At 42.2% G+C, this 11,197-nt stretch overlaps 1 protein-coding gene across 1 annotated transcript in view; it reads left to right on the top strand.

The window, feature by feature from the left end:
* The first annotated feature begins 2,034 nt into the window (after nucleotides 1-2,034).
* ADD3 (adducin 3) overlaps nucleotides 2,035-11,197 on the top strand; it is a 121,347-nt gene continuing 112,184 nt past the window's right edge. The window contains exon 1 of the mRNA XM_032880456.1: nucleotides 2,035-2,151. The gene's annotated coding sequence lies outside the window, so the exon portion shown is untranslated. The remainder of the gene's footprint in view (nucleotides 2,152-11,197) is intronic.

The raw sequence follows: 11,197 nt of genomic DNA, 5'->3' as shown, positions 1-11,197 counted from the left end.
AAAAAAAAAAAATTCCTGGACAAAATTCTTCACTTTCTAGTGTAAACCCAAAGGCAAAATTTGTGCTAATATTTGCACACATTGTTAAGTACTTGTTTGATATTTTTTAGTTTATACTACATGTACACAGACAGTGTCACTGAATGAAACTACCATTTTTTGTTGTGACAGGTCCTGCTTAGCCCCCAGTGTGCGTATATGAAACCGTGTGTATGGTCATATATGTTGTTTGTTTGCTTTGTGTGTTTGTGAAGAGTGGAGAGTCAAAGTAAAACCCAACTCTGTCCTTAACTCTGTCCTCGTTTAGTTCTTTGGGTTTCTAGTCTTTCCATTTATAAAATTACAGGATTGGAGTCAGTGAGCTCTAAACTCTGTTTCAACTCTACCATCTAGCAATGCTCAGTTTTTAAATACTTTCATTATCATTAAACACTATGTACTTTAATACCCTTAGTAATATAGTATGGTCCTGCTTTAAGAAAACTGGTCATAGATACAAAATCTTAAGTCAGGTAAAATTAAGTTTATTCCTTTTACAAAAATGATTATTTGATCTGCAAAATAATTTCCAAAATGGTAGTAAATAACAAACTCTGGTTATACATTTAAAATAAAGATTTATTTATTTTTATTTTTTTAAAGATTTTTTGCACCCCTAAAGATTTATTTTTAATCCAAGTTTCCATAAAAAGTAATTTAGAATGCGACATACTTGCATCAAATAAAAAAAAAACATACAAATGTCATAAAATCATAGTATTTTGGAATGCCAAAGGAAAATTTCAATCCAACATCATCATTTTGCAAAACAGAGAACTAAGGACCAAATACGATTACATATTAGTTCAAGATCACAGCTGTAGGTAACAAAGGCCCTGCAAGGAAAATTGCAAAACACTTTCTGTTTTTCTCTACTCATATTTTGAGGCCACACCTCTACCTTTACCTATGAAGAAAATAATCACAGCTGTTCATTGCTTAAATCAAGGAATATTAATTATTGAATAAAATTTAAAGTTATAATGCAGATGATCAGGTTCTTCCTGTATGGGCACATTACATCTTAGTAAATAGTAGATTCATATGCATTTGAAGTGAGTTAATCTACTTATTTTAATTTTGCTGATTTCTGAATTGCCACTGAAATAGAATAGTGCTCTACTGTTATTGTCTAGAATTGATTTTTTTTTTGTTTTTCCAGAAATAATACTGTGATCTTTATAACATTTATACACACTGAGGGACTCCTGGGTGGCTCAGGGGGTTAAAGCCTCTGTCTTCAGCTCAGGTCATGATCCCAGGGTCCGGGGATCGAGCCCCACATCAGGCTTTCTGCTCAGCCGGGAGCCTGCTTCCTCCTCTCTCTCTCTCTCTCTGCCTGCCTCTCTGCCTACTTGTGATCTCTCTCTGTCAAATAAATAAATAAAATCTTTAAAAAAATACACACTGAAATCTGTCAATAACATATTTTCTAATACCAACATCCGCTGAAATCCCAGGTTTGCTTATAAGTGTTAGAAGGCTTGACTTCACTGCTCCCAGTCACATGAATGAGTTTTATTATTCTTTTCGAATTCTTGTATTAAATGCTAATAACCTCCTTTTATTTGGCTATCATTTTAGTGCAATGATTGGAAATTAAATATTAGCACAAAATACTAACTGGTTTCCAGGCACACCGCTTTATTTCTGCATGGACCCCAATGTTTGAAGTTAGCAGGGCTCTTTAAAACTAGTGTGCTTCCAGCATTTCATTGATTCGCCCTAAATCAGTCCCTCGATCATCCATCCTGTCAATTTTAACCTTGACCTCCCACAGCTGTACTGCTTTACTCAGTCCCAAAAAGTCCCTGCTTCTGCTGCTTATGAAGCAATAGTAGAGAGGAGAATCAAAGCCCATTCCTTTAAGAAAGATTCCGCCTCCTTTTTTATAAGCAAGCGCCTAATGGTAACTGGGGAGTCTCTACTAAGTCACTTTACTACTCAGCATTGGGAGAATCTGCAGCGGCTGCTGTGGCTGCCGCCGCCGCCGCCGCCGCCGCTGGTCTGAGGCTGCAGTGGGCTCCTGTGCAGCACTGCAGAACCCACACCTACAGAAGACACACACACGTCTACTACCCTTGACACAAGAACGCCTTGCATCTCCCGCGGGTAAGCCGATCTTTTATCCATTTTGTCCAGAAACTGTGGGAAAGGGAATGATCACGGAAACGATGGCTCATCAGACATGCTTAAAATGGATTATGTTAATTTGTCTTCTTTGCGGAGGGGGTTGTTTAGATTTGTGAGTGGGAAATGCTCTATATAGTGGAGACTATTGTCTTATAAGTGATCTTAACATACTTTTATTTATTTATTTTTGCTATTCATAAAAGGCTAACCTTGATGCATGCAGAAGCTTTTCTTTTTTTTATAAATGCAAAAAAAAAAAACACACAACAATCCAGCCACTCCCAATATCTCTCTCAAATACTGCAGATATTTTTAAACACCAAATAAAATGACAGGCTGAGCATTTTCTAAATATTTTCTCACCAAAGTCAGGAAGCCTTCCTTTGATCCTTCAGGGGTATTTAAAAATCATAAGGCATGGTTAGATTTTGAGCAGATGGGAGATGGTGGTAGACTAAAATTTCTATAGCCTTAGTCCAGTGGAGAGAGAAAATGAGGATAAATGAATCACAGTTTGTGCCAACACAAGATTCATTTTCCACACTTCCTATGTGGGAAGAGGAAACTACATTTTAATTAGCACATTTTTAGGGAAGAAGGAGGGGATGAGGCTAAGGGGGATGGCATGAAGTATTTGAGGGGGAAGAGAAGAGTCTGCAGAGGAGGAAGGAAATGAAGTGGCCTGTCGCCAGTGCCTTGGAAACGAAGGGAGATAAGGGTGGGGAATGAAGTTTGTTCTGTTTGATAGGGTGGGGTTGACTCCAGGGACCATGAATAACCAGAATGGCGCTTGGAGGGGTGTGCTTGCGAGTGGATGCGTGTCCGTGGAGGACACGTGTGCGGAAGGGATGTGAGAATCGTGGGTGGCAGAGAAAGGTGTGCATTACTGGGAGGTCTGTTTGGAGAACAGGTTGGAATGAGGAACGTGTCTGGGCGACGGAGGGGGAGGGGGCCCAGTGTCACCTGTGGATGGATCCACATCCCTGCTATTGCATGTTGCAAAGTTTACCCAGCCCCAAGTTCATTTTGAAAGCTGGCGCTGCCTCCCTCGACTTTTCCCCTCCAAGAAGCCAACTCTCATAAGGTCACAAAGCCAGGGGCCAAAGTAGGGGTGAAGACCCTCCACCGGCTTAAGTGGAGCCGGACCGAGAGAGCCCTTGCCCTGCCCCTCTGGGGAGGTGAGTAGGGGGAGGAAGCGCCGGAGAGGCAGTACTCTGAGAAGAAAATCTAGGCCCCTCCTACGGGGGGCGTGCGGAGACTGAACCTTAGCCGTGGCCGCCCCCTGAAGACCCAGCTGCCAGAGCAGGCGGCAGAGGTTGACTGAAAGCTGCGGCTCAGCCTCGCGAAGGAGAGGGCTCGCTCAGGTTAGGGCGGGCGACATTTCTGAGGCGGCCCTCCTCCTCCTCCTCTTGGTAGTCGGGTTTCCGTCGGGGTTATTTCCCCCTCTGACCCTCAGGGGACGCCACGGATCGGAACTGCATAGCCGGAGGAGGACGCTGAAGAGGTGCCAGGCAGCCGCCTAGCGCCAGGCCCTCCCAGAGGCCCGGCGGGCCGGTAGGTCCTTGCGGCCGCGGCTACACAGATGTGGTTAGAGGGCAGGGAGGGGCCGTAGCCGCTGGAGGCAAGGCTCGCGAGGGGCGCGAGGGGCGCGAGGGGCCGCAAGGGGCGGAGCCTTGAGGAGGTGGCACCGAGAACGTCCTGTGATTCCGAGGGGCGGGGTCAGGACGCTCGGGGGGCCCAAAGGGCGGGACCAGGGGCGTTCGGGGGTGCGAGGGGCGGAGCCAGAGGCGCTTGGGGGCCTAAGGGCGGGGCTTAGGGCGGGGCTTAGGGGCGGGGCCAAAGGACGCTCCGGGGGCGTTCGGCCAGTCCCGCCAGAGCGCGAGCGGCCCGCTGGTAACGGTCGCTGGGTCGAGGGGCGGGAGGGGAAGGAAGGGGTTTTAAATTATTTTCTTCAAAAACAGTGAGCGAGAGCTAGAGGCATCGCGACCCAGGTGTCGCCGCTTCCTGCTACAGAGGGCTCGGCGCCCAGGTCCCTCCCTCCTCACGCCCCCTTCCCTTCTGTCCTCCCCTGTGGAGGCTTGCGGCGCTTAAGAGGCGGCGGCGGCGGATCGAGCGGCCGCTGCAGCTCCCGCGGCCGCGGAGAAGGAGGAAAGGGAGCACAAAGCCAGCTGCGCGAGGCGAGCTGCGAGGTAATCTTGAGGGGAGAGAAGGCGCCGTCGTCGAGCCCCTCCTCCCAGCGGGGATGGCCTGCGCCCGCGCTGGCTGGGCGGTGGGACCCTTCCTGGGGGGTCGCGCGGGGGCGGGGAGTGCGGTGGCTTGCGGGGCCGAGGGGACTTCCTATTGGCTGTCCCCTGCGTCCTCAGGTGAACGACGTCTTCCCGGGGGGCGGCCGGAATGGGAGCCTTGGGCTGGTCCGAGGGGAGTGGACCTGAGGGGGAGGGCCCCTTGGCGCCGCCGGGTGGGCCCGACTCTTGGGCGTCCTCTGGTTTCCCTCGAGAGGGTAGGGAGTTATGAAAATCAAGAGCTAGTTGAAGCGTTGGTGACCTGGGGACCTTAAGCTCTGAAGGTGTGCCCCCCAGGTTGCCGCGCTCGGAGAAGGTGGAGGTAAGGGCAGGAATGTTGCTTTGTTTTCTTTTCCGCATTTTAAAAAACTAATGTTACTAATTGAAAGTGTTCAGCCACCTTTCTCCTTTAGTCCGCGTCCCCATCCTCCCCGCGCGCGCACACACCCCTGCGAACACTTACACGTTAAGGTTGTGCTTTCTGCCTGGGGTGACAAGCAGAGTTGGCAACAGGTCCCCTTTGCTGGTGTTTGGGGCACGTCCAGCCTCTTTGGAGGTATGCTGTTACAGCTGAGGCAAGACCACAGAGACAGGTAGAATAAGCTAGGCCTTTATTAAATTGGCAAGAACGGCCTTAGGTGAACTTTTTTGTTGCAGAGATTTAATTGCAAGTAGGTGCCCGCTTAAAATGGGAGCGTAGTAAAACCACTGATATCTTTGGCACGTGTGCTTTTGCCACTGACCACTGTAGTGGTAAGGAGAGAAATGGAATTGAACTCAACCAGGAGGTTTTGAGTTGGGATCATATACAAGTGTGGTGAAGGAGTTGATAGGATTCTAGGGGTTGGAACCAGCTACGCAAACGTGTGTGCATGCTTATGTTAAATTATACAATATTTCTGATTTAGCAGTATGAAATGGTTGCTTTTCTTGGAATGAAGTGCCTCTACATTGTGCTTAGTGTATCCTAATTTGGGCTTCAGAAGACCTTCAAGAGAGTGTTGGTAAAGAGAGTGAGAGTGCAGGGTAACCCGTCGTTAAATTAAGTTGCTTGACTATTAAAAAATTTGTGTAAGTAAGGTATGGTACCAACTCATTTATAGCCTTACTTTTGGAGCATATGTGTAAAGTTTTTTTGTACCCAAATCTTGATTGCATTTTAATAGACCTGTAACTTGTTTTCCTTTGCTTAAATTGACCTGATTAATTTTGCAGAGGGAGGGCCAGGAAAAAAAAATGGCCGCTTTGGCTACATTTAACTTTTCATCTTTTTAAAGAGTTCGCTCTTTTTTCTCTTCCCACTTTTTTTCTTCTGATTTTATTTATTTGAGAGAAAGCAAGTGGGAGAGTGAGCAGGAGCTGGGGAAGGGGGCATTGGGAGAGGGAGAAGCTGACTCTCCTCGGAGCCAGGAGTGTGAGTGTGATGCAGTACTAGATCCCCAGACTCTGGGATCATGACCTGAGCCAAAGGCAGACACTTAACCGTCTAAACCATGCAGGTGCCTGATCCAAAAAGTTCACTCTTAAAATTAACCTCAGGTGCTGGCATGTTGGTAGAAGTTTTTAAAGAAAAAGTGTCCTATCAATTTTGAATGTTAAACATAATTTATCTCAATTTAAATGCAAACTAAGAGATAATTGGTCATGGGGCATTCAATATGTTGTAGCTTTTTTACATGTATGATAACAGGTTTGTTAAACATTTGACATGACAGGTGATCATGGGAAATTTATTTTGCATAATAGAAGGATTGTATTTCAAAATGTTTTACATTCTAAAAATGAAAAAATTGTACACTTCTAATTCCTTTTTTCAATAATGCTGTACTGGGAAGGATGCGCTTCACTCGGTGATGTTTAAAGCGTGCCTTTGGTCTTTGTAAAACCAGAATGTCTTTTGAGACTAAGAGGACATAACGTCATCTCCTTCACACAATCCTAAAATCCGGACTCAAGGTGGGGTTCAACTTGTGCAGTTGGGAGGCTTCCTGAAGTAGGTGTATCATGTCTGTTTTGTTACACCTCAGCCTACACAGATTGTTAGCTGTTTAATTTGTTCTGTGGCACAGCAGTTGGTTAGCAGGACTGGGCAGCACTATGCATATCATCAGGGTATGAGAAGCATTTTTATTGAGGGAAGAAATTCTATAAAAGCATAGAAACCCAAATCTGAACAAATTCAGTTTGTAGAGTGTTGGGGAATGATAGTATCATAATATTAACTGAGTTGTTGTATGTAAAGTGTTTACAATATAGGCTGATACTCAGTAAAGCGTTTTGTGTGTTTATCATCATTAGTATATAAAATGGGTCATTTCAAAAGGTGGTTATATCCCACTCCATAGCAAATGAAGACTAAGCAAATATTTGTAAGAACCCATATTTATTTCCTCTACCTCTGTGCCAGACAGAGTTTTATATGATTTATTTATTTTTCACGACAACCCAGTGACTAAACAGAGACAAAGGTTTTTGCCCAAGGAGTATAAGCACTAGGTGCCACAGGCTGGTTCTGAACCCATAGTCTTGACTGTAGAGGGTAACTACTGGGCCCTGGTATTATACTTGCAGTAGTAGTTACAAATTGATGAAAGGTCCTCCGTGTATTTCCAAGACTGCAGGTGTATGCCTTTGTGTTGTTTAGCCACACCTTTTTGTATTAATACCACCAAAAGGTTGTTTAAATATGAAGGGTGGTGATTAATCTGCATTAAATAGAATCCCCTTTTGACTTTGGAAGAGGATTCTATTTTGATTCGTAAGTTTAGCTAAGATACTATATTTGGGATAGAGTATGTTATCTTTTTAATTTCTATAATTAAAGCCCTTTTTATTTTTATTTATTTATTTGTTTTTGTTAAAGCTTGCCAATGTGTTGGGACCCACCAGGCCCAGCAGGCACTAGTTTCCCTTGGAGAGTTTCTGCTTCTGCACTGAATCAGTGGGGTTGATCTTTTGATTATCAGCATCATATCAAGCTAAGATGGATTTTTAACTTAAATTTGTTCTAAATTCTACCTGAGTTGCCTCCTAAAATTAGCCTTAAGATAGAACTATGATTTGTACTTTGTCACATTCCTCACTGAATTGTGTGTTGCTGCTTCACCAATGTAGTTGATAGGTCCAGCAAATAAATTACAACCTAATTTAGGAGCTGGTTTAAGTAATGTTTAGAATTGTTGTAGAGAACTGAAATGTCCTTTTGTTGACAGTTTAGTGAAATACAAAGCTAAATTTTTTAGCTAGAATTAATATTCAGTGCTGTTTCCAAATCCTTTGGAAATGCTAAATATGTAGAGTTTGAATAGGAAAAAATTTTATATATATATTTTTTAAAGATTTTATTTATTCCTTTGACAGACAGAGATCACAAGTAGGCAGAGAGAGGCAGGCAGGCAGAGAGAGGAGGAAGCAGGCTCCCCGCGGAGCAGAGAGCCCGATGTGGGGCTCGATCCCAGGACACTGGGATCATGACCTAAGCTGAAGGCAGAGGCTTTAACCCACTGAGCCACCCAGGCGCCCCAGGAAAAAAATTTTAAATGTCTAATCAGAGTACTATTCTTTCTTTTAAACATGGACATCTTATTTTAAATTAATTAAGGAGTCGTAGACTGTGTTAGGTCTTTGAGGTTCAGAATGAGTGCCCTGATACTTTCCTGTCTTTTGTGTTAATGGTTTATCATTTGAATTCGTTTTTTAAGATTTTATTTATTTGACAGAGCGAGACCGCAAGTAGGCAGAGAGGCAGGCAGAGAGAGAGGGAAGCAGGCTCCCCGCTGAGCAGAGAACCCTATGTAGGGCTCGATCCTAGGACCCTGAGACCACGACCTGAGCCAAAGGCAGAGGCCCAACCCACTGAGCCACCCAGGTGCCCCATTTGATCTTGGGGTCCATTCCAGTGTATTTTATAGATGAGATTGTTGTGAAGTCTTTCGGGTTCTGCAAGTGACTAAGCTCCCGTGGCCAAGAGCCAAGACAAACTCAAATTTTTACTGTAATGGATTGTATATATTTAGAATCCTTTATATCATACAGGTTAGAAGTCTTTCATTGACTGTGTCTTGAAAGAAAACATGTCTGCTAACTCTTACATATCCCTTATATGTAGTAACTAGATGAATTTAATTTTTCCCTTTTAGCAGTAGGTGGTTATGGACACACATGTATATAACCATCCTACCTGAGGGTGGTTGCTACCTTTCATGTAAAGTTAAAAATTATTCACCTGGCATTCATGCAGTAAATAATTTGAATATGAACAATTTTAACTGAAAATTGTGTTAATTAAAATTAAGTGTTACCGGAAAAAAGGTGTGTGGGCTCTTTATTTCATGTGCATTTTAATAATATCAATCTTTTATATCTGGTCAGGTTTCAAAATGCAGTTCAAAATTAAGTTTATTGCACAGTTGAACACATATTTGAATGTTAAGATGGTATTGTTTAACTTACCATAGAGCCTTAGATAGTACAAATAATGAGAATCAGTCTCATGTTTCTTAAACTAATTTTTGTTAGATACCTGAAAAGCTGCATTAATAATCTCTCAGGTTTCTAGGATATTACTTACTACACTGACAGAGCAATTTAATGAGGAGTGTCTTAGAAACCTTAAAGAGTGAATGTGGCTTTCAATGTTATTTAGTATAACCCAAAAAGTAGTAACATGATCACCAAAAGGTATAAAATGAATGAAACCCATCTTTGATATTAAAAGGCTTATTGTTCTTATAATAAATTTCCTTCTTAGGAAGATAGTATAGACTGGTTTCTAACCGCCAAAGCTGAATGTTATTGTATAAGCTTTGATGTGCAGTTACATCTTTATAATGAGTTTAGATCTAAATTGAACTTTCACCTGATACCAGACTTATCTGCATTGCCACCATATGCCTTACATTTACTTGTTTTTAAAAGTTGGTGATAAAGCTGAATGGGAAATGGTAAGACCTCCCTGGTATAAGATGAACTTTGAAACCTTTTTGTTTCAAATTGTCCAAAACTAGGCCTGAAGACATTGGTGTATGGGCAGTACATTAACTAGCATTTAAGATTCCTACCTCATCAAACAAGACTATAGTTTGAACCTGGGATGATTAAACTCACTTTTTCTGCAGTAGATATACATGACTTCCATAGGATAACAATTTTTCACAACTAGCCAGCCAGGGGTTAAAACACTTTTTGGAAGCTTAAAGGCAAATGACATAATGTTCTTAAAAACCAGTGTCTCAAGAAATACACTGTATATGTTAATAAAACTTTTAATTTTAATGCTCCCAAGGTGCATTAAGGCAAGTGGACATTAAGGCAAGCAATTGATTAAGCAAGATGGAAATCTAACTTCAGGTGACATACATGAAATTGTCACTGTATTCTTTTTGCTACTTATCATACTCCTTTAAATTTATTCTTGTAATTTTTTTAACTCCCCCATCCCCTTACCTCTTTGGAAGAGGAAAGGACAGTGCAGGTATGAGTTCAGGAGACTGTTTAATTCCACTCCCAGGCTGTTGTTGGTTGCCTGCTAGGGGAGCTGGAATTCCAGCAATGTAGAAGGCAATCAGGTTGGAGAAGTGTTGAGTTTTTCAGTATCTTGGGACTTGGAGTATGCCTTTAATTTGTCACCATCAGCAATGTTTCTGTGACGCTCTTCCACAATGGCTCAGTTATCCTGTACAAGGACAGCATTTCCTTTTTCCTTTTTCCATACAGTATTCTCATCCTGTCATCTTTTGATCTGGAATGACTAAATGCCATACCAAAAAAAAAAAAAAAAATTGGGTTTATTCCGTATCCTCACGGAGAAGATACAGGCTTACTTGGTATGTCTGAAGACATGTATTTTGGGATCACGTTCTTCTCAGGGACTCTTTAAGAATGCTGTTTTTAATCCTTCAGAAATTAGAGCCAGCCGCTGTTAGCTGCATTGTAATTTCTAATCTCGTTTGTCTTACTAGGCTCCCCTTACAGAATCTTTTCATTACTTTCTTAATGTCTGGGGAGAAGGGCTTGGGAATGATGATGGTCACAGCTCAAGTGGAGTTGTGAATGGGCTTAAGTGCATAGGACGAGTGGCTCAGAGAGTGGAAAGGGGAAAGAGATAGGTAATGAAGTTGATATATTGGTCTTATTCCTTGTCCCCACTCCCATTTTTTTTTTTTTTTTAACTTTAAAACCGTGTTCTTTCCACCTTACCTTCCTCCTGTGCCTTTTATTGCCAGGACTGAGTTTTATCTCTTCTAGAGAAAGGTGGAATGTTCAAGGTGATTCCTATCTGATTGCTGAAAAGTTTGGCTTTTAGCTAGAAAATTGACTAAAAGGAATTTCCTTCCATTCCTCTTTACAACTGTTTTCTAAATTTTAAGAAAAGATCTCTGAAACAGAAGTGTGAGAAACCTTACTTGTAATGTAATAATTGGGGGCCATTATGCATTAAAATTAAAATACATATTATTAATCAGAAATCATATTGTTTAAGCACTTTTTTATAAAACTGAATCTACAGTAATTTTGTGTTAGGATGTTTCTTTTTAAGTGGATGTCAGAAATTATTTTTAACCCAAAAATGTTGAAAGTAATATGAAAGTAATCTTTTGTCTTAGTGAATGTTGATGATAAAAAAAAATCATAGTTCTCTAAACTATTATCACTAAATACTCTCATGAAATACTAGATAGACAGTGATTTGGTCACTAGCCACTGAAAGACTGTCACCTCTAAAACAGAAGGTAATAGGAACG

The sequence above is a fragment of the Lontra canadensis genome, unplaced genomic scaffold (assembly GCF_010015895.1).
Source record: "Lontra canadensis isolate GAN:19392208 unplaced genomic scaffold, GSC_riverotter_1.0 scaffold3, whole genome shotgun sequence".
NCBI lineage: Eukaryota > Metazoa > Chordata > Mammalia > Carnivora > Mustelidae > Lontra > Lontra canadensis.
The sequence above is the reverse complement of the archived record's forward strand: the minus strand, read 5'-3'. Positions and strand labels throughout refer to the sequence as shown.